Below are 24,421 nucleotides of genomic sequence, written 5' to 3'. Positions count from 1 at the left end.
TAGATCCGTGTGTGACTTGAAAAAGTCCACTGTGTGGGTGAAACGTTGTCAATAAAGGATCACATTATACTGCATTTGTGTTTATATTTCCATTGTGTCGGTATTTTATACCATTTATTTCCAGCCAGACTAGACAATACCAACAGAATGGCTGGACAAGACCAACAGCTTGCTGCACATAAGCCGGGTCGTAATTAACACACGGTGGTTCGAGCCTCTACACCTCCTTGTGCTCAATGACCCACATGGTTTTAGGATTTTATGAAATACAATCCAAAATCTTCAAGCGTGTAATATTAAGTCTACAAAATTACTAAACCATGGAAGGCTGTACTCACCTGTGTGGAGACAAAGTGCGAGGCACAGTGCCAGTAGACTGCCACAAGGTATTCGAGGGGTGCCAGTCATCCCGGAGAAGTAGAAAGAAATGCTAGTATGATAGTGTTTCCTCTTCTTCACACACACACACACACTCTTTTTATTACCTTCCTGAAGCCTTTATTATCAGGCTTGTCTCTCAATATGTCGACGTTTTCAAGCGTACTAGCATCTCTAACCTGCGTACTTAAGCGAGGGTTTTCCTAAGTCCAAAGATGATCACTGACTTCAGCACATTACACTTAACAAAAATGCACACAATTATTTATTCCAGCTTCAGCAGTCTCAGCTTTGCCATTCTTCGCTCTTCAGCGGTGCTGAGGAATGGCAGGGGTGGTACTGAGAAATTCTCCACCCACAAGGGACTCCGGCTGGTAGACGAACTGTCTTGCTCGGTGGTGAGTGTGGTGGAGGCTCCTGTGAGAAAGTAAAAAATGGAAAAGATGTGAGGGAAAGGATGCTTTGAATTATTATATAGCTTACTGTTTATTTCTCTTACTTTTATAAGCTATTTTTTATTAAATAATTGATAACTCAGGGATTGAGAGAGAGAGAGAGAGAGAGAGAGAGAGAGAGAGAGAGAGAGAGAGAGAGAGAGAGAGAGAGAGAGAGAGAGAGAGGGAGACTCAGATGATGAGAGTGGGAAAGGTGCACCTCTATAACCTTCAAACGTAACCTAAAAAAATCAAACTCGGCAATGTAACATTATGAGTAACATTTCCGGTAGGAGTGAGACACGTGTGATTGGGAGAGCAGGTCAATGAGAAACTGTACTTCAAATTCGCATTTCAATCCTCATGGGCAAAATCTTTCTCTATTCAGGTAATATTGGACAGCGAGCTGGTATTGAATACATTAGAAAATGTTCACATTCATTATGTAGCTTGATTAGTGGGTGTTTCAATAATTCCGCTGTCTGACTGGCTGGCTAGTGGACTGACTGTCTGGCTGACTAGCTGGCTGGCTGATTGGCTAACTGATTATACGCTACTTTATACAGGCAGATAATATGATTTGATTCGTTTTCACCAGCGGTGCATCTAACATTGCTTATTGGATGCAGAATGAAGGCTACAAATTTCCATGTCACATTATTTTTCTCTCCGGCCTTTTATAATCTTCGATTTAGCCTAGACTATAATAGCTGACTGTTCAAACATCATGCACATCACATATACCACATACACACACACCTCGATCATGCACATCACATACACCACACACACACACACACACACCTCGATCATGCACATCACATACACGACACACACACCTCGATCATGCACATCACATACACCACACACACACACACACACACCTCGATCATGCACATCACATACACGACACACACACCTCGATCATGCACATCACATACACGACACATACACCTCGATCATGCACATCACATACACCACACACACACACACCTCGATCATGCACATCACATACACCACACACACACACCTCGATCATGCACATCACATACACAACACACACACACACACACCTCGATCACGCACATCACATACACCACACACACACACACCTCGATCATGCACATCACATACACCACACACACACACACCTCGATCATGCACATCACATACACCACACACACACACACCTCGATCATGCACATCACATACACCACACACACACACCTCGATCATACACATCACATACACCACACACACACACCTCGATCATGCACATCACATACACCTCACACACACACACCTCGATCATGCACATCACATACACGACACACACACACCTCGATCATGCACATCACATACACGACACATACACCTCGATCATGCACATCACATACACCACACACACACACACCTCGATCATGCACATCACATACACCACACACACACACCTCGATCATGCACATCACATACACAACACACACACACACACACCTCGATCACGCACATCACATACACCACACACACACACACCTCGATCATGCACATCACATACACCACACACACACACACCTCGATCATGCACATCACATACACCACACACACACACACCTCGATCATGCACATCACATACACAACACACACACACACACCTCTATCATGCACATCACATACACCACACACACACACCTCGATCATGCACATCACATACACCACACACACACACGCCTCGATCATGCACATCACATACACCACACACACACACACACCTCGATCATGCACATCACATAAACCACACACACACACACCTCGATCATGCACATCACATACATCACACACACGCACACCTCGATCATGCACATCACATACACCACACATACACCTCGATCATGCATATCACATACACCACACACACACACACCTCGATCATGCACATCACATACACCACACACACACACACACCTCGATCATGCACATCACATACACGACACATACACATCACATACACCACACACACACACACCTCGATCATGCACATCACATACACCACACACACACACCTCGATCATGCACATCACATACACAACACACACACACACACACCTCGATCACGCACATCACATACACCACACACACACACACCTCGATCATGCACATCACATACACCACACACACACACACCTCGATCATGCACATCACATACACCACACACACACACACCTCGATCATGCACATCACATACACCACACACACACACCTCGATCATACACATCACATACACCACACACACACACCTCGATCATGCACATCACATACACCTCACACACACACACCTCGATCATGCACATCACATACACGACACACACACACCTCGATCATGCACATCACATACACGACACATACACCTCGATCATGCACATCACATACACCACACACACACACACCTCGATCATGCACATCACATACACCACACACACACACCTCGATCATGCACATCACATACACAACACACACACACACACACCTCGATCACGCACATCACATACACCACACACACACACACCTCGATCATGCACATCACATACACCACACACACACACACCTCGATCATGCACATCACATACACCACACACACACACCTCGATCATGCACATCACATACACAACACACACACACACACCTCTATCATGCACATCACATACACCACACACACACACCTCGATCATGCACATCACATACACCACACACACACACGCCTCGATCATGCACATCACATACACCACACACACACACACACCTCGATCATGCACATCACATAAACCACACACACACACACCTCGATCATGCACATCACATACATCACACACACGCACACCTCGATCATGCACATCACATACACCACACATACACCTCGATCATGCATATCACATACACCACACACACACACACCTCGATCATGCACATCACATACACCACACACACACACACACCTCGATCATGCACATCACATACACGACACATACACATCACATACACCACACACACACACACCTCGATCATGCACATCACATACACCACACACACACACACACCTCGATCATGCACATCACATACACAACACACACCTCGATCATGCACATCACACACACACACCTCGATCATGCACATCACATACACCACACACACACACACACAAACACCTTGACCATGCACATCACATACACGACACATACACCTCGATCATGCACATCACATACACGACACATACCCCTCGATCATGCACATCACATACACCACACACACACACCTCGATCATGCACATCACATACACGACACATACACCTCGATCATGCACATCACATACACCACACACACACACCTCGATCATGCACATCACATACACCACACACACACACCTCGATCATGCACATCACATACACCTCACACACACACCTCGATCATGCACATCACATACACCACACACACACACCTTGATCATGCACATCACATACACCACACACACACACCTTGATCATGCACATCACATACACCACACACACACACCTCGATCATGCACATCACATACACCACACACACACACCTCGATCATGCACATCACATACACCTCACACACACACCTCGATCATGCACATCACATACACCACACACACACACCTTGATCATGCACATCACATACACGACACATACACCTCGATCATGCACATCACATACACCTCACACACACACCTCGATCATGCACATCACATACACCACACACACACACCTTGATCATGCACATCACATACACCACACACACACACCTCGATCATGCACATCACATACACCTCACACACACACACCTCGATCATGCACATCACATACACCACACACACACACCTTGATCATGCACATCACATACACCACACATAAACACCTCGAACATCACACATATCTTGATCATTGACTCACTGTAATGTAAGTCAATTTACCAATGATAATTATTTTATATATATGGCGACAATGATTATGCATCAATTATTTTAATGCGCAGTAGTGAGTTGACTAGCTGGTGGCTTAATGTACTGAGTGTAGCAGTAAGCTGACTAGCTTGTGGCTTAATGTACTGAGTGTAGCAGTAAGCTGACTAGCTTGTGGCTTAATGTACTGAGTGTAGCAGTAAGCTGACTAGCTGGTGGCTTAATGTACTGAGTGTAGCAGTGACCTGACTAGCTTGTGGCTTAATGTACTGAGTGTAGCAGTAAGCTGACTAGCTTGTGGCTTAATGTACTGAGTGTAGCAATAAGCTGACTAGCTTGTGGCTTAATGTACTGAGTGTAGCAGTAAGCTGACTAGCTTGTGGCTTAATGTACTGAGTGTAGCAGTAAGCTGACTAGCTTGTGGCTTAATGTACTGAGTGTAGCAGTAAGCTGACTAGCTGGTGGCTTAATGTACTGAGTGTAGCAGTGACCTGACTAGCTTGTGGCTTAATGTACTGAGTGTAGCAGTAAGCTGACTAGCTTGTGGCTTAATGTACTGAGTGTAGCAATAAGCTGACTAGCTTGTGGCTTAATGTACTGAGTGTAGCAGTAAGCTGACTAGCTTGTGGCTTAATGTACTGAGTGTAGCAGTAAGCTGACTAGCTTGTGGCTTAATGTACTGAGTGTAGCAGTGACCTGACTAGCTGGTGGCTTAATGTACTGAGTGTAGCAGTGACCTGACTAGCTGGTGGCTTAATGTACTGAGTGTAGCAGTGACCTGACTAGCTGGTGGCTTAATGTACTGAGTGTAGCAGTGACCTGACTAGCTTGTGGCTTAATGTACTGAGTGTAGCAGTAAGCTGACTAGCTTGTGGCTTAATGTACTGAGTGTAGCAGTAAGCTGACTAGCTTGTGGCTTAATGTACTGAGTGTAGCAATAAGCTGACTAGCTTGTGGCTTAATGTACTGAGTGTAGCAGTAAGCTGACTAGCTTGTGGCTTAATGTACTGAGTGTAGCAGTAAGCTGACTAGCTTGTGCTTAAGTAAAACCTCATTCTGTGTATTGTTTACCTATTTTCTCTGTTACAGGAGAAACAGAAGATGATATTCGATAATACAATTTATGTCACATCCTGTATATCAGACGTCGAGACACGCACACTTTGCTCCCAGTCTGACATCATAATCACCAGGGACACAGATTATAAGACAGGAAAAAATATCCTGTGTACACAAGATGAAATACATTTGGCATAAACGCTAAGACAAGCTGGTTATTTCAGACACATGTGCCCTGTTAGTGTCGCTGTCACACGCTACGCCTGGCTCTGCAGTGCCGGTAAACACTGGTTTCTATACTGAGAAGATTTTATTGTAATTTTGTGAATTCGTGAGTGGGCGGAGGCTTGATTCTCCCTTCGCTAATTAGCAGAGGCAGGCGCGATGCTTACAAGCGGTGCTTACAAGCGGTGCTTACAAGCGATGCTTACAAGCGGTGCTTACAAGCGATGCTTACAAGCGATGCTTACAAGCGGTGCTTACAAGCGATGCTTACAAGAGATGCTTACAAGCGGTGCTTACAAGCGGTGCTTACAAGCGGTGCTTACAAGCGATGCTTACAAGCGGTGCTTACAAGCGATGCTTACAAGAGATGTTTACAAGCGGTGCTTACAAGCGATGCTTACAAGCGGTGCTTACAAGCGATGCTTACAAGCGGTGCTTACAAGCGGTGCTTACAAGCGATGCTTACAAGCGGTGTGTGTCAGAGAAGCATACAAGCTGCCAAGATAAATACAAAAGGACACAAGTGCAACTAATCTGACATTTTATTGTGGCAACGTTTCGCTCTCCAGAAGCTTTGTCGGTAATTCTGCCAACATTATTACAAGATAAATGCATTCTGGGTAGTTTATTTCACATGCTTCCTCAAACTTCTGGGAAACTAGCGGTCAAGGAGTGACAAGTGGTCAAGGAGTGACAAGCGGTCAAGGAGTGACAAGTGGTCAAGGAGTGACAAGTGGTCAAGGAGTGACAAGCGGTCAAGGAATGACAAGTGGTCAAGGAGTGACAAGCGGTCAAGGAGTGACAAGTGGGCAAGGAGTGACAAGCGGCCAAGGAGTGACAAGTGATCAAGGAGTGACAAGTGGTCAAGGAGTGACAAGCGGTCAAGGAGTGACAAGTGATCAAGGAGTGACAAGTGGTCAAGGAGTGACAAGTGATCAAGGAGTGACAAGCGGTCAAGGAGTGACAAGCGGTCAAGGAGTGGCAAGTGGTCAAGGTGTGACAAGCGGTCAAGGAGTGACAAGTGGTTAAGGAGTGACAAGCGGTCAAGGAGTGACAAGCGGTCAAGGAGTGACAAGTGATCAAGGAGTGACAAGCGGTCAAGGAGTGACAAGCGGTCAAGGAGTGGCAAGTGGTCAAGGTGTGACAAGCGGTCAAGGAGTGACAAGTGGTTAAGGAGTGACAAGCGGTCAAGGAGTGACAAGCGGTCAAGGAGTGACAAGTGATCAAGGAGTGACAAGTGGTCAAGGAGTGACAAGTGGTCAAGGAGTGAAAAGTGGTCAAGGAGTGACAAGTGGTCAAGGAGTGACAAGTGGTCAAGGAGTGACAAGTGGTCAAGTAGTGAAAAGTGGTCATGGAGTGACAATTGGTCAAGGAGTGACAAGCGGTCAAGGAGTGACAAGTGGTCAAGGAGTGAAAAGTGGTCAAGGAGTGACAAGTGGTCAAGTAGTGAAAAGTGGTCATGGAGTGACAATTGGTCAAGGAGTGACAAGCGGTCAAGGAGTGACAAGTGGTCAAGGAGTGACAAGCGGTCAAGGAATGGTGTACATTTTTTAATGGAATAAATCACTATCAAGAACAACTTATTCAGTGATGGAGCCAGAACGTCAATAGGAACTCGCTCGCTCACAGAGAGAGAGAGAGAGAGAGAGAGAGAGAGACAGAGAGAGAGAGAGAGAGAGAGAGAGAGAGAGAGAGAGAGAGAGAGAGAGAGAGAGAGAGAGAGAGAGAGAGAGAGAGAGAGAGAGAGAGAGAGAGAGAGAGAGAGAGAGAGAGAGAGAGAGAGAGAGAGAGAGAGAGAGAGAGAGAGAGAGAGAGAGAGAGAGAGAGAGAAATTACTCAAACTGAAGTTTTCTCCTTAACCTCAAAACAATAGTCTAAGATTATTGCAATCATGAACAACTTTTAAGTCCCGTACAACTCATAAAGATTCGATCCAAGGAAGAGGAGGAACAGCTGCAGTTTCCTGGATCAAGAGCCCATCACTAGAATCAGTGCACCTTCCTAGACCGGAGGTCGTCTTATAAGTGGTCTTTCATTAAACCTTAGAAGTGCAAAAGAAATTTTATATAATTTTGGAGTACAGGAGGGTGTCTTGTTGCCGCTAAACGGCTCTTGATCCAAGGAACTGATGGTAACCTACCCTTCCCTGGATCCTCCCTAACTTCTTTCCGTTACCCAGGCGCTGTACGACCCCTACGGATTTAGGTCTTATCCATCATTAGAATAATTTCGTAGAGTTCCCTGACCTTCCATCCCATCCTCAGGACTAATGAATCTCTCAAACATATACACAAATAACCTACACATAGGACAGAGAAGCTTACGAAGACGTTTTGTTCCGACTTTGACCATTTCCAAAGTCACACAGTTCCAACTCGGACCGAAACGTCGTAAGATCCTATGTGCGGGTTATTTGTGCATCATTCCAGTCACGGTATTGTGTCCTTTTGCTCTCAAACACAAATTCGTAAATAAACTAAAATTAGTATTAACCTAGGGAGCATACACAATAACTACAATAAATAAAGAAATTATTTATATTCCCCTCAAATTCACTGTTAAAAATAGTATTATAATTAGGGACCAATTAATTAAACATTTGAGACCTCGCTGCCCCCGACTGAATAACTGAGTAATTTCTCCAACACAGAACACGATTGGAATTTTTTTTCACGTTTAAAGTCAGAGAGTACCTGAGATTGTCTTCATTCTTGCGTGGTTATAAAGAGTTTGGAGGATTGAAGGAGCATCGGGGAAGAGGAGTCATAGGAGAATTGGGAAGGAGGAGCATGTGAGGGGGTAGAGTTAAGGAGGAGAAGGAGGGGGTGGAGAAGTGAAAGGAGAATTGGGAAGAGGGAAGGAGCATGTGAGAGAGAGTAGAGTTGGGGAAGAGAAAGGGGAGGAGTTATTAATGGAATATAACAAGTAAGTCTGAGATTTGCCCAGAAATATCTTACTAAAGACCAGACTAAAACCAACATTTTCTTACTCTGGAAGATTTATCTTAAACTCTGAAAGCGCCTGAAAACATGAATAATTTCATTTGTGGTTGAATACACGATGTGTGTGTGTGTGTGTGTGTGTGTGTGTGTGTGTGTGTGTGTGTGTGTGTGTGTGTGTGTGTGTGTGTGTGTGTGTGTGTGTGTGTGTGTGTGTGTGTATGTGTTGGTTGCTCTCTTTTGTAAAAGTATACTTCATGGGAAGTAAGACTTTCCTTAATTTTGAGATTATAATACAAACAAAATGAAAATCAATCGAAGAATGAGAGTAAAGCTTGTGATATAATATCTATCGTCTGGGTTGATCATTATATTCATGGGAAAGTGCTAAAGAAAGTAGGGATCATACAGTCCCTGGAAATTGGAAGACAGTTGGACTTGATCTAAGAAAGATGTTGTCGAAGTGCTCACACTTCGACAACATTAAGGCACTAAATAACAAAAAAAGGCACAATACCGTGACTGGAACGATACACGTCTACGATAGGGATGCCCGGGTGTTGCGTATGTGTCTTAATTTCATCTTGCCGGTATTATATACCATTCTTGTACTACTACTACTACTACTACTACTACTACTACTACTACTACCACCACCTCTTCCTGCCTATATATAGCCGTCCTGCTCCATTTCTGGTTAGTGTGACTTTGTCAATGGTCCAAGTCGGACCGAAACGTCGTCGTAAGCTTCTCTCTTTTATGTGCGGGTTATTTGTGCATCAAGGCACTCCCTTACGGTGTTGAAGATGCTGGTGATAGGAAAATTATAACTAAGTCTGGTGGAAGCTTAAACCACTATGCAGAATTGTCTACCTTGTAAAGAAGTCTGAGATGAAGGGGTGAGATATCTCTTCAAAATATGGGGGAAGACTATCCAGTGTAGGGAAACAGTTTACCTAGAGTATGGGGGTAAAGTATCCAAAATATAGTGATAGGCTATCTAAGGTATTATAGAGACAGGTTACAAGGAATAGTCTATCCGAGCGTGAACGAGCGTGTAGATTTTCTGTGAGAGTATACGTATGAATGTGGTGTGGTTAGTTTGTATGCTTGAAAATATCGTTAGAGAGTAATTGAGACGACAGCGGCACCTACAGAGGAATGCAGACGCCAGCGCCACTTTATTCTCGGAGGGGGGGGGGAGGGGTAGAGGTGTGGTACTGGATATCGTCAGGAAGTCACTTAGATACCCAATTTTTTCTTTTAAGGATTTTTGGATATCGAGTGAATGAACCACTGGTAACCGTCGGGACTATGCGGGACCACATGAGCTGCAGACTTGGGCAGAAACCCTTCACTTTCATCTTCATCTTTTGTGGAAAGGCTACTACATATGTGTGGACCTGAGCAACTCGATGAGTCGACCTGTATATGTGAACCTGTGTGGACTGTTCACTACAGCATGCGTATTCAACTACTGTGTTAATTAATTGTCGTACATTTTTATTTAAGGGCTCTTGTCTTATATACCGTTGATGTCTGTTTATAGTGTCTGGTGGTAGCCATATGCTACCATCTTCAAAAGAGATATTCCCGTAACCCTTGAATAGTATGGATCAAAGACTCTCTGCAGTGTTACGAGTGGAGTCATACCTAACACTGCTCTTCTGTACTTAAAATAATTTATGTTTAAAATTTTCCACTGTTTTGATTTAGTTAGGAATTACTTCATATCTGTGTGTGGTAAGAAATTAAAATTGTGTGAATTTATACGTTTTTCCATCTCTGCTCTTCTTAAGTATTCTGGTGGGCTCACCGAAATATTAAGGAATATCAAGTGGTTATAATTCACGCCGAAATACTTGGGCGGATTAAAATTTGGGAACAGGGTATCCAAAACAAGGGAAGGAAAGGCAATCCAAGACATGGACAGGCTTTTCTACATAGGAAAGAACAGGCTGTCCAAGATATATGGTACAGGTCATGTGAAAGACCGTCGCATACTCAAAGTGGAAGCGAGACTGTCTTATACAGTGTAACACTGACATAAATAACAAAAAGGCACAATACCGTGACTGGAACGATACACAAATAACCCGCACATAAAAGACAGAAGCTTACGACGACGTTTCGGTCCGACTTGGACCATTGACAAAGTCACACTGACATTGCTGTTGCCTAACTTCAAGATATACCCTAATAACATTGTAACTTTCTGGGCTGCCTTGCCTACAAGGCTCAGAGAGACGTTTCTATAGTTATTACAGCATCAAGTTCCACCTCCAGGTTATCACTGTCATCACTGAGTACTAAGGTTCTCCCACTCACTTCAACCCCAGAAGTTATGTCAGAGTGTCTGGGATCATCATCATTATAGGCATTATCTTCTCTTTACTCTCTCTCTCTCTCTCTCTCTCTCTCTCTCTCTCTCTCTCTCTCTCCCTCTCTCTCTCTCCTTCCTCTTTGCCTACTCGCCTTCTTTCCTCTCTCTTTACTTGCTCGTGTTCTTCCTGCGCTCTTTCTTTTATTTTCTTTCTTCTCTCTTTCTTCTTCTTCTTCTCTCTCCCTCTCTCTCTCTCCTTCCTCTTTGCCTACTCGCCTTCTTTCCTCTCTCTTTACTTGCTCGTGTTCTTCCTTTTTTGCGCTCTTCTGTTTTCCCTTCTGCTCCCTGCTATTCCTTCCATGCCTGATCCACTTCCGTCTCCCTCGTACATACCACCAAAAAAATTAGAGGCAAATACCCAAAGTTTTCCATGCTCTGCCCAACTTCTGACCACACACACACACACACACACACACACACACACACACACACACACACACACACACACACACACACACACACACACACACACACACACACACACACACACACACACACAGTGAAGGACAGGAGAGATAGGGGGATATGATAACGACGTATAAAACACTAAGAAGAATGGACAAAGTGGACAGAGACAGAATGTTAGGGATGGAACACAACAAGAAGGGGTTACAATTGAAAGTTTAAGACTCAGATGAGTCACAGCAATGTTAGGAAGTACTTTTTCAGTCACAGAGTGGTCAGGAAATGGGATAGTCTGGAAACTGATGTACTGAAGACGGGATCCATACATAGCTTTAAGAAGAGGTATGATAAAGCTCAAGGAGCAGGCAGAGAGTGGACGTAGTGACGACCAGCGAAGAGGCGGGGCCAGGAGCAATGAATCGACCCCTGCAACCATATTAGTAGTGTGCATCTAGGTGACTACACAGAGGAAAACATGGAAGTGAGCAGAAAGGTCTGGAACGAATATGGGGCTGTAATTTGAGTAAATCAAATCCGATCCAAAGTTGTTACACAGCCACATCATAAGGAAGACAACAGCAAAGGACTTTGTAGTCAGGAAGACAATGGAAGGATGAGAGATTATACAGAAAGACCAGGAAGTGTGTGAGGAGCTCAGCAAGAAATTTAATTAAAGGAGGTATTATCGAGAAAATAAGGACGATATCGTAGGGTCATAGAAGAAGGATGCACCAGCGACTGCAGGATACACTACATACGACAGGAGAAGAGCTGCTTAAACTATTGTGCAATCTAGATACTTCGAAGGTAATGGGACTAGGTAATTACTCTTGGTGGGCCCTGAGAGAAAGAGAGAGAGAGAGAGAGAGATGCTTTCAAATGAGCTGATGTAGGTAACAGCTCTTAGCTTGCCAATAAAGTTAGGCATCCTTAACCTGAAAATAGCTTGTTAATAAAGCTAGGGATCCTTAACCTTGACAAACCCTGTGTAGAGAGAAGAGAGGAGAGAGAGAGAGAGAGAGAGTGTGAGAGTGAGAGCGAGAGAGAGGGAGAGAGAGAGAGAGAGAGAGAGAGAGAGAGAGAGAGAGAGAGAGAGAGAGAGAGAGAGAGAGAGAGCGAGAGAGAGAGAGAGAGAGGGAGAGAGAGAGAGAGAGAGAGAGAGAGAGAGAGAGAGAGAGAGAGAGAGAGAGAGAGAGAGAGAGAGAGAGAGAGAGAGGAGGGGCAGGAAGCAATGTTTGAACCACTAACCACAACCTTTAACAAGTCAAAAGAAACAAGACAGTTACCAGAAGTGTGGAAGACAACAAATGCAATCACAGTATTACATAAAGAGGACAGTCAGGTACTGTTAAATTACAGGCCAGTGTCAATAATATGCATGGTATGTAAGGTTATGGAGATTATTAAAAGAGTGGTGGAGCATTAATGAAGGAGAGAGTTCTCAAACTTACTAGAATTCCATGATACAGTAACACAAATATAGCATGAGAAAGATGTGTACATTGCATATTTTTGGACTATAAGAAGGCTTTTGATACAGTACCAACAAAAGATTGGAACTAAAGCTAGAGAATTAAGTAGGAGTAACAGGAAGGCACTACAATGAATCAAAGAATACTTAACTGGAAGAAAATGACAAGTGTGACGAGTGGAATTCCTGAAGGATCAGTACTGGAACCAGTCCTGCATATTGTTTATGTTAATGACATAAATGTAGGGAACGAGTCAGAGGTATCCCTGGTTGCAGATGATGTTAAACTAATACAAACTGGTGAGAACTAGGAAAGACTACAGAGCTGCTGACTGACAAGTTGCTACTAGAATTTAACCACAACAAGTGCAAAGTTATGAAGATTGTGAATGGGCAAAGACGACTGCAAATGTGGGATAGGCTCAGGGGGCAAAGGCTGTAAAAAAAATTTATGTACAGTTCAGGACATTTATTTTTGGAAACGTTTCGCGACGAGTGGCTTCCTAAGTCCTAATATATAGATAACTAAAGCACGAGTATATATATTGGCAGGAGCCAGGTGGAAAGCCGGGAGAGGAGGAGGAGGAGGAGGAGGAGGAACAGGAGTAGGAGCAGGAGAAGGAGCAGGAGCAGGAGCAGGAGCAGGAGCAGGAGCAGGAGCAGCAGGAGCAGCAGCAGCAGCAGAAGCAGCAGCAGCAGCAGCAGCAGCAGCAGCAGCAGCAGCAGCAGCAGCAGCAGCAGACGCAGCAGAGGTAGTAGCAGTAGTTGTGGTGCAGTAGTTGTAATACAGTTGTGCTGAGATAGTTTCGTTTGAGAAGTACCTGTCAACATCACGTTATAGCGGCCTCCTGTTTATGAGCAATTTGAATATTGTGTAACTTCCGGATTTTTGATGGATAGTGTTATTAAAAGCAATTAGGACAGCGAAAGTTTATATAGATTGTCCTAATTGCTGTCAGTAACACTATCCATCAAAAGTCCGGACGTTATGCTATATCGCAACTTTCCACCTGACTCTTGCCACTATATATACACATTTCTTAGTTATCTCTATATTAGGACTGAATAAACGTGGCGAAACGTTTCCTATAAAAAAGGTGGAGTATCTTTCTCCACATCTTGTCTGCATCACCACACCATTTCTCAGGCTGTAAACCTCACTCAAGGACACAGAGGAGAGCATTGCAAGAAGTAAATCGCTTGGCGTATACTACAACAAACCATAGTTCTGCTGGAGTAAACGTGCATCTGACAAATGAGAAACCTAAGCAAGGAGTCATTTATGAAACTTAATACGGCATTTGTAGGACCCAAATATGAATATGCAATACCAGTTTGGAATCCACACCTGATCAGCCATTTCAAGAAACTGGAGATAGTGCAGATACTTGCAACAATACTAGTTTCGGAGCTAAGGGGTATGTGTTGCGAGGAGAGGTTAAGAGAACTAAATCTGATGACATCAGAGGAAAGAAGATTTAGGGGCGATCTGATAATGTAAAAAATACTGAGAGAATTTGATAGATTGGACAGGGACAGATTGTTCGCGAGACAGGAAAAAGGAACAAGAGGGGACAGCTGGAAGTCGAAAACAAAGGTAAGTTACTGGTACATTTTAAAGTATTTCTTCGATCTTAGGGTAATCAGAAAGTGGAACGACCTGTATAGTGGAGTAGTACAGGCAGGATTAATACATGGCTTTAAGATGTATGATAAGGCTCTCTAAGCTAGGAATGTGTCCACGAGCGGCCAGCGAATTGAGAAACCAGGATCTGAAAAGTGACCTCTGCAACCACATGTAGGTGAGCACATATTGGTTAGCGCCCATGCATGCACGCATACACACACACACACACACACACACATAGTGTTCATATTTTTATGTAATGGAGAAGTAAAGAGACCGAGGCCATTCTCTCCTCACCACTCCTGTGCACATCGTCGAGTGAGACCAGATTCCCTCAGTAACGCGTCTCTATTAATGTTAAAGGGAGATAGTGTTTTTAGCAATCACTGAGTCAGAGATACGCGGACCTGTCGAGTCCTCTTGTAACGAGCACTCTTGTTTCCGATTACAACTGGCGTCTTTTGTCGGGGGTGTTTGTTTTGTTAGTGATGGTCACAATATACTGTCTACGTGTGTGTATCTGTGTCTGCCTCTTTCCCCTCCTCACCTATTTATGTATCAGCAACACCCTAGTAATCTATCCAAAATTCGTCTATCACGCTGATAACCTGACCTGAACAGCCAGCAACAGCAAAAACATTTTGTTCTGTAGTAGTGAATACATTTTTACAGTGTGACCTGCCACCAGTGTGTAACGCAAACACAAACAGGCAGGTCAACAGATGTGAGAGATGAGGGGTGCATTAAGTGACTACCCAACAGACAGGTGTGTGTGTGTGTGTGTGTGTGTGTGTGTGTGTGTGTGTGTGTGTGTGTTTTCAAATGGCAAACACCTGATCTGACGTACGTGTCGGGTTAAAAAGAAAAGTAATAACGGAGCCTCTGGGAGTACCATTTAGTGCTTCGTATAACAAGCCTTTGTGGTGTTGCATCTAGTTTCAGGTTTGAATAGTTGAGTATATGTTTACCAAGTTATAAACACCTGGATATGCTTGCTGGGGAGGGGAGGGTCGAGACAGCTCCTGACTCCATCTCATAGAAACTGAAGGAAAAGAAAGACGTCTCGTTTCGCCCTTGATTATTAATCTAAAAGCAAAATGCCCATGACAAGTCGAAAAGTCGTCTAGTTTTATGTTCATTTTGGTGAATTATTCAAACCACGTTATTGTGATTATTTGTGAACTGTTAAAGCCACGTTATTGTTACTTATTAAGAACTGTTCAAATCACAAAACTGTGACATTTATTATTTGTGAATTGCTCCAGTCACGCTACTATGACTCATTATTAGTCGATTGTTCAGTCTTTGGCACTGGGACCGGTACTGACGGATATCATACAGAGTCTTGGGTCCCGTCACTGTTATACATACATCTGAATAACAAAAAAAGGCACAATACCGTGACTGGAACGATACACAAATAACCCGCACATAAAAGAGAGAAGCTTACGACGACGTTTCGGTCGACTTGGACCATTTACAAAGTCACACTTTGTAAATGTGACTTTGTAAATGGTCCAAGTCGGACCGATACGTCGTCGTAAGCTTCTCTCTTTTATGTGCGGGTTATTTGTATACATACATCTGAAGCTGTGATTGGAAGGAGCGTCTATAACCTCCTGGTTCAGCTCGTTTCAACTTTCATTCTTCCTGAATCTAACGAAATACATCGACCTTCAACTGGCTTGTCTATTTAGTTACACTCTGTGGTCCTTTGTGAATAGTTTTGTGTGTGTGTGTGTGTGTGTGTGTGTGTGTGTGTGTGTGAGTGTGTGTGTGTGTGTACGTTCCTATAAAGCAATTGTTTCAAAATTTAAATCATACCTGAACGATTGGAACAAACATTTACAGACTAAAAGCTACAGAATGGTATGAATCCCAGCTACTTTACATCGTATGTTATTACCCTATGTATGACCGCCGCCGGTCCTCGTTATTCTGTCTTTCATTCTTCCGTCTGGGGGAGAAGAACCAGGAAATCTGCAAAAGTTTCGAGAGTATGAGAAAGCAGCTCGGCGAGGGCCCACAGTCCCCTTTCCAGGCAATTTCCACAGGTCAGACAAGGAAGGATGGGTGAGGATGAGGAAAAAAACTGATGGATAGTGTTTTACAAGTCCAGCGTTGGAGCACAGCAAGCTATCTTAGATATATTGCTAGGCTTACAATGCAGTGTCGGCAATCACCAACAGCGTAAGTGATCCAAGAACGGGTCACGAGCAGTGAAAGTAGCATCTAGCCTCCACTCCAGACCTTCCACTTCAACCACTTGGCATACTGATCCACACGCTACAGCCCCTTACATGAAAAACTTGAATACGAAAACACTCCCGTCCTTAATCCAGCACAATGACAATTCTCTGTGGGGAGACCAGGGACGGTTAGAAGTCAGCATTAAGCCATATCGATCAAAGGTAAAACAAGTTGTGTGGGAAGCTGATCACACAGGTGATGGGAATGGCATTTGACTCTCCATGTGTCAGCGATTTGATCCAAAATACCACTCAGAGGCATTCTTGACTCAGTGATGAGCTCTCTGACGCGAGGCTAAACAAGAAGGTAAAAGATCAGTAACTCTTATTGAGAGATAGAGAAAGAAAGAGAGAGAGAATAAAGCACAAGTGTTGAGATGAAACAGCAAACAGTTTTATAGAGGTAGAATATGCGGTAGTAGAGAGGAGAGGAGAGTGAGCGGTGTCCCAGGGGGCCAGTGCACCCGCTCGCCTGGGGTGAACGCTGCCACACTATCGGCAACGGTGAAAAAACACAACTCTCGCAGCACAAAAAAACATACGCCTGGCGACGTGTGTCGGAGGTCTCTGTACACAGTCGTGGCTCCATCTGTTCTGTGCCTGACAAACTGTTCTCTCATTCCCCGTACCACCGGCACTGTTTCAGGGTGCCTGTCCTGCATTTAGAGTAAACCAGACATAACCATCCCCACGACTTCTGCAACAACAGACCAGTGATTAAATGAGCTTCTTGTATTTATAGCACTCTGGACGCTCCTTTGCCACTATTCTCGTGTCTTTTTTGTTTTTTTCCTCATGGTGCTGCACGCTACACTATTAAACCAAATATTTTTGTGCCCACTTCCATTCATAAAAAGCCAGATGTACCTGCCTTTGCTTCTGCAATTCTTAAAAAGTGTTAGCAGGGACCAGACTTTAGGTTTGGCATACCCGCACGCACACACACACACACACACACACACACACACACACACACACACACACACACACACACACACACACACACACACACACACCCACACGCACCCACACACACACACACACACCTAGCCATACACCCCTCCTTCCTCACATACAGCTTGGGATATTACGATTATGTTGCAACGGCCTGGCATCCACACCGGAGAAAGCATGTTAAGAAACTGAGAAAACTGCACAGACGTACGAAATTAGCTACAGAACTAAACAGTATGAGCTACAAGGAGAGGATGACAGAAATTAATCTAACGACAGTGGAGGACAGAAGAAGAATCGGAGTAGGCATAAAAACATAAAAATACTCCGACGAACTGATAGGGAAGACAGGGACAGGCTGACACAGAGGAGAGAAACAGACACTCTGGAACGCAGTTAGAAGTTGAAGACACAGATGAGCCACAGGAAGTACTTGTTCAGTCTCAAGGTAGTCGGGAAGTGGAATGACCTCGATGATGTGGTGGAGGCAGATTCCATACACAGTTTTAACAACAGACATAATAAAACCCACGAGGCTAGGAGGAGGTGAACCTGGCAAGCAGCAAGTGAAAGGCCACGCCATGAGATGAGATGAGACCCTTGTAACTACATGTGGGTAAGCACGCACACACACACACACACACACACACACACACACACACACACACACACACACACACACACACACACACACACACACACACACACACACACAAGCACGCACAAGGAAGGCAAGAGGGGCTGAGTTAAAAGTGCGGGCATAAATCACAGAAGGTGATAAAGGGGGCAGAAGAGAGGTGAGAAAAAGATTAGAGAGCGAGCGAACGAACGAAGGGGAGAGAGAGAGAGAGAGAGAGAGAGCGAGAGAGAGAGAGAGAGAGAGAGAGAGAGAGAGAGAGAGAGAGAGAGAGAGAGAGAGAGAGAGAGAGAGAAATTGAGTGCTATTTTGTTTTTTATGCTAAAACTACAACTACTAATTTCACAACCACCAAAGCTATCCTACTACAACTATGTAAAGGACGGCATGTGGAAGTTAATTAACTAACTTGATGATCTCGTTGACCACAACCGTCACTGTACAGCATATGAAAGGTTCCTGTCGAACTAGTTCTTAATTTGCACTGTTAACCGAGCAGACTTTTTCATTCACCTGTAATTGATCCTAAAAAAACTTTACCTACATTAGTGTTGCTCATAGTACCTCGTAGTTTCATTCCATTTGTTTAGTATATTGAAGTTATATATATATATATATATATATATATATATATATATATATATATATATATATATATATATATATATATATATATATATATATATATATATATATATATATATATATATATATATATATATATATATATATATATATATATATATATATATATAAAAATGATGGAAGAGAAAGAGAAAGTGAGAGAGAGAATGAGAGAGAGAGAAAGAGAGAGAGAGAGGATGGGGAGAGTGAGCACTCAGCCAACCTCGCCGCCGCCCATGAATATTATATGAAGAATGTAGCGCGTCGTTTCAATTCAAGGAGGCCGAACATGTTATTAGGGCAGTAGAGGGTGTGAAAGTGCTGTGGCGAGTGTATGCTGCGGTGACTGCTGTGGTGGGTGTGTGGGTGATGTATCTGCTGCAGTGACAATATGCTGTGGTAACTGTATGCTGTGGTAGGTGTGTGTTTTCTCTGCTATAGTGGCGTGTGCGTTGTGTGACTGCGTACACTGGAGTGCGTGTGTGTGTGTGTGTGTGTGTGTGTGTGTGTGTGTGTGTGTGTGTGTGTGTGTGTGTGTGTGTGTGTGTGTGTGTGTGTTATATTGAGTGTGTGTCGGGGAAGGTACGAGCGTTTGGATGAGGGTGAGTGTTGTGGGGAATGTGAGAGGGAGTTGTGGACGGTGTCTGTATGCTGGTGAGGATGGGTGTGTGTGTGTGTGTGTGTGAAGTGAGAAGAGTATAGGTGTATGTGTGTACTCACCTAATTGTGGTTGCAGGGGCTGAGTCACAGCTCCTGGGACCGAATCATAGCTCCTGTATGTGTGTGTGTGTGTGTGTTGTGTCTATGTTGACGAGGGTATATGTGAGTGTTGGTGAGAGAATAAAAGTATTGGTGAGGGTGTGAGTGCACTGGTGAGGGTGCGACTATATTGATGAGGCTGTGTGTGTCGGTGAGGGTTTGAGTATATTGTGGGAAGGTATTGTAGAAGAGAAAGGAATTAAGCGTTCTAGTATTCTGCGTAAATCTATCGCACAGTAGAAGAGAGACGACAGGTTTCAATTCCAGGACAGAAAGACAAATCGGAGAAAATACCACATTTCTAAGAAATACTTATTACTACACAGTCTGAAAACTTGGCTATCCAAAATGTTGTATGCGAAGAGGTCAACAAGCAGCAAATCTTAGCTACTATAGTGCCGTTAAGAAACTTGATTTAACCCAGTTAAAATAAATTGTTCTTTACCATCACAAAAAATACTTATTAACATGCAAAGTGAAATCCTTTCTCACAGCTATAAATTGAAATCCGTTTACCCGATAAAACTGGTAGATGTGTAACCATTGATTAATATAAATGGCTTCTCCATGAAACCATTTCTTGGAAAATCTGGCCGCTAACATACAGAAAAACACAGGGAAAATTTACACTACAATAACTGAAGTTATATATAGTTATATATAATTCAGTAGTTTATCAGAATGTTAATTTATAACTGTAATGTTAATTTTGAATATATATATATGTATATATCTATATGTCGTACCGAATAGATAAAACTCGTTTAAAATTAAGAACTCGTTTAAAATTAAGTCCTGTCTAAAATTTTCTCTTACAGGTTGAAAGACATATATTTTCATTTACATTAATGTAAAAATTAATAATTTTGTACCAAAAAAACCATAGAAAACTTACCTAACCTTATTATAACAAGCGCAATTTAATTTAGCCTAATCTAGCTAAATATATTGTAGATAAGTTTATAATAATTTAATAAAAACAAACTCAATGAAATATATTTATTTTGGTTATTTTTAGAATGATTTTTGCGAAATTATTGCATACACAAATTTTCACTTGCCTTATTCGGCAAAAGAAGAGAGTTAATATTTAAGCTATATATATATATATATATATATATATATATATATATATATATATATATATATATATATATATATATATATATATATATATATATATATATATGCTTTTTTATATATTTTTTTATATCACAAAACACATATTTAAGCAAATTCTCAAAGCAAAGAAGATCTCCATTTCAATTCATTATCCAAATGGAAAATTAAGCATTCATGGTATGCTAATTAAAATGTTGATTTCATAATAATATTACAGAGTGGATGGCGTGAGGCCCCACCTGGTGCTGAACACATGGAAGTACTGAGTGCATGTTGCCAGCACCTAGCTGTTTAACATGTTGCAGCTAAATCTGTCTCAACATGCTGTAGTAGAGTCTATCAGTCTGCCATGATGGAGAAGCCTGTCAGCCTACCACGTTCTGCGTGTGGCCAGAGTGACGAATCCATCAGTACGTTTAGGGTTATTTTACTAAAGGAAAAAGACACGCTTTTCATAGTGAGTTAAAATATAAAATAATTCTCTCTTTTGATTTCCTTCTTTTATCTCACATTTCTCCAACATTCATTCTTCCTCTCTTTCCCGTCTCTTCCTCCCTCCTCCTCTCCTTACCTTCTCTCTCTCTCTCTCTATCTCTCTCTAAGCCCCTTAGAGCCCTCCCACCCGTATATTAAAATATCTATGAAGAATTCAGAAATGTATTGTCCAGCTTTTACGAAATAAATAAAACTCCTGGAGTGATTTAAATGTCACTTGAAATTCAGAGAAGACATAATATATGAGCCTTCACTGCCTACAACTATTACTTCCTTCAAGGTGCGTCCCTTGATACTGGTGAAGGCTGTTGATCTTCAAGACGAGCCATAAACTCCTTAGTCGAACCAAACCTGATTACCTCCCGTTCTTAAAGGGCTATATGACCTGTACGTATTTAGCGCTTCGACGTAATAATTTAATATAACTTTGGCAGAGAAAGTATTTTCTCAGATAATTTAGTCTATTTTTTACTTAGTTAAAGATAACAATGTTAAGTAAGACAAATTGACTTTGAAATATAAGTAAACTTTACGATCTACTAAACAAATGGCCTACTACAACTACATCAATAACAACATCTAGTACGACTACTACTGCTACTACACCACCAGTTCCCTAGTAGGTGTTTGGGTAGACATACCTACCGCACAAACACAGGAGCTATAATTCGACCCCTGCAACCACACATAGGTGAGTATGAATACGCACACACACACACACACACACACACACACACACACACACACACACACACACACACACACACACACACACACACACACACACACACACACAGCTTCTGGTGATCAAGGCCTTGACAAATTAAACAACTCACAAAACCAAACATGACAATTTTAATTAACTTTCGCGCGACAGTGAACCTTGTTTTTCATCACTTGAGTAATCTTCGCACTGTTTCATCCTCTTCTTTCCTTCCTTCCAACTTATTATTTATAAGTTACTTTTCATGTTATTTTACTATTACTTAAGTATTCTTTATTTTCATTAACTCATGAAACAGTCATCCAACTGCCAACGCACACACACACACACACACACACACACACACACACACACACACACACACACACACACACTGTATGTCAGACCCAACATAGAACCTCCACTGACAAAGAACATACTGAGAGATTAGAGAACCTATATATTCTTCAAGAGACTCGTCCCGCGGTTGAAAGGAATGACCTATAAAGAAAATAAACCTGTCAGTAGTGGATTAGAAGACTCCCAACTGCACTGAGATGAGTATACACGGGTGAATTTCCGCACATTTATATCCCAACATTGAAGCAAGTGGATAAACAGGAAGCTTTCAAAAATACATTGGTATCATTAAAATACAAACTATCTGGGGTAAGATAATGAAAAGCTGGATAGAAGAGGTTTCATAAATTTCATGTATCATGGAATTAGAGATGGAAAATCATGTCTTGCCTAAGACTTGAGTTCAACGACAGAGTTACACAAAACGGCGGGAAAGAGAAGGATGGCTAGTACGAATTTTAAAACTGCAGTCGAGACTTTCGCGCAAGAGACTGGTCCAAAAACTGTACCAAGAGGCAGGAATAACAGGAAAGTCATTGCAATGGATCTAGTAATACATATAGGAATGGAGAAAGAGTGATATTTTGGGAGACATTTTCAGGATTGACCAGTGTGAGAATGTATGTACCACAAGGACTAGAAGTGGGACATAAACTCTTTTCCTCTATGTATATGACCCACAGATGAAAGCTCTGTATATCCCTTGTTTATTTATGAAGTGAAATTAATGAGGAGAATACTAACGTAGTAGACCACAGCAAACATCAGACATTGATCAGTAATTGATTGCAATATTACAAAAATTTCATAAGGAAAAAGTTAAGAAAATGAGCACACTAAAGAAAAAGAGGCTACGAACCTCAAACAGGAAAGATCAGGGGTGAGCATAACACAGAACATATTGCAGGCAGGTGAAATTAAGATACGCCTTCGTTAACTTAATAGAGCAATTCATGGTTCGATAAACGAAGAAAATCCCATCATAGAGTACGCATCACCAATTTTGAAGTCACACCTTATCAAATATGTTCAGAATCTAGAGAATGTTGAGAGGTTCGCAGGGAGATCAGTCCCAAAGTTAATGAATATGATCTATTAGAAACGACTAATGGAGCTGAACTGACGATTTTAAGAATATAAGGATAATGAGACATGATTACGACGCAATCATGTCTTATTGTCTTTAAATTCTTAAAATAGTTAGTTTGGAAGATACCACCAGACCTGCTGTTTTGTCAGCACGGTGACCATCCCACTGTTATTGTCAGCACGGTGACCATCCCACTGTTATTGTCAGCACGGTGACCATCCCACCTGTTATTGTCAGCACGGTGACCATCCCACCTGTTATTGTCAGCACGGTGACCATCCCACCTGTTATTGTCAGCACTGTGACCATCCCACCTGTTATTGTCAGCACGGTGACCATTCCACTGTTATTGTCAGCACGGTGACCATCAAACTGTTATTGTCAGCACGATGACCATCCCACCTGTTATTGTCAGCACGGTGACCATCTCACCTGTTATTGTCAGCACGGTGACCATCCCACCTGTTATTGTCAGCACTGTGACCATCCCACCTGTTATTGTCAGCACGGTGACCATCCCACTGTTATTG

The sequence above is a fragment of the Cherax quadricarinatus genome, chromosome 36, assembly GCF_038502225.1.
Source record: "Cherax quadricarinatus isolate ZL_2023a chromosome 36, ASM3850222v1, whole genome shotgun sequence".
Taxonomy (NCBI): Eukaryota; Metazoa; Arthropoda; class Malacostraca; order Decapoda; family Parastacidae; genus Cherax; species Cherax quadricarinatus.
The sequence above is the reverse complement of the archived record's forward strand: the minus strand, read 5'-3'. Positions refer to the sequence as shown.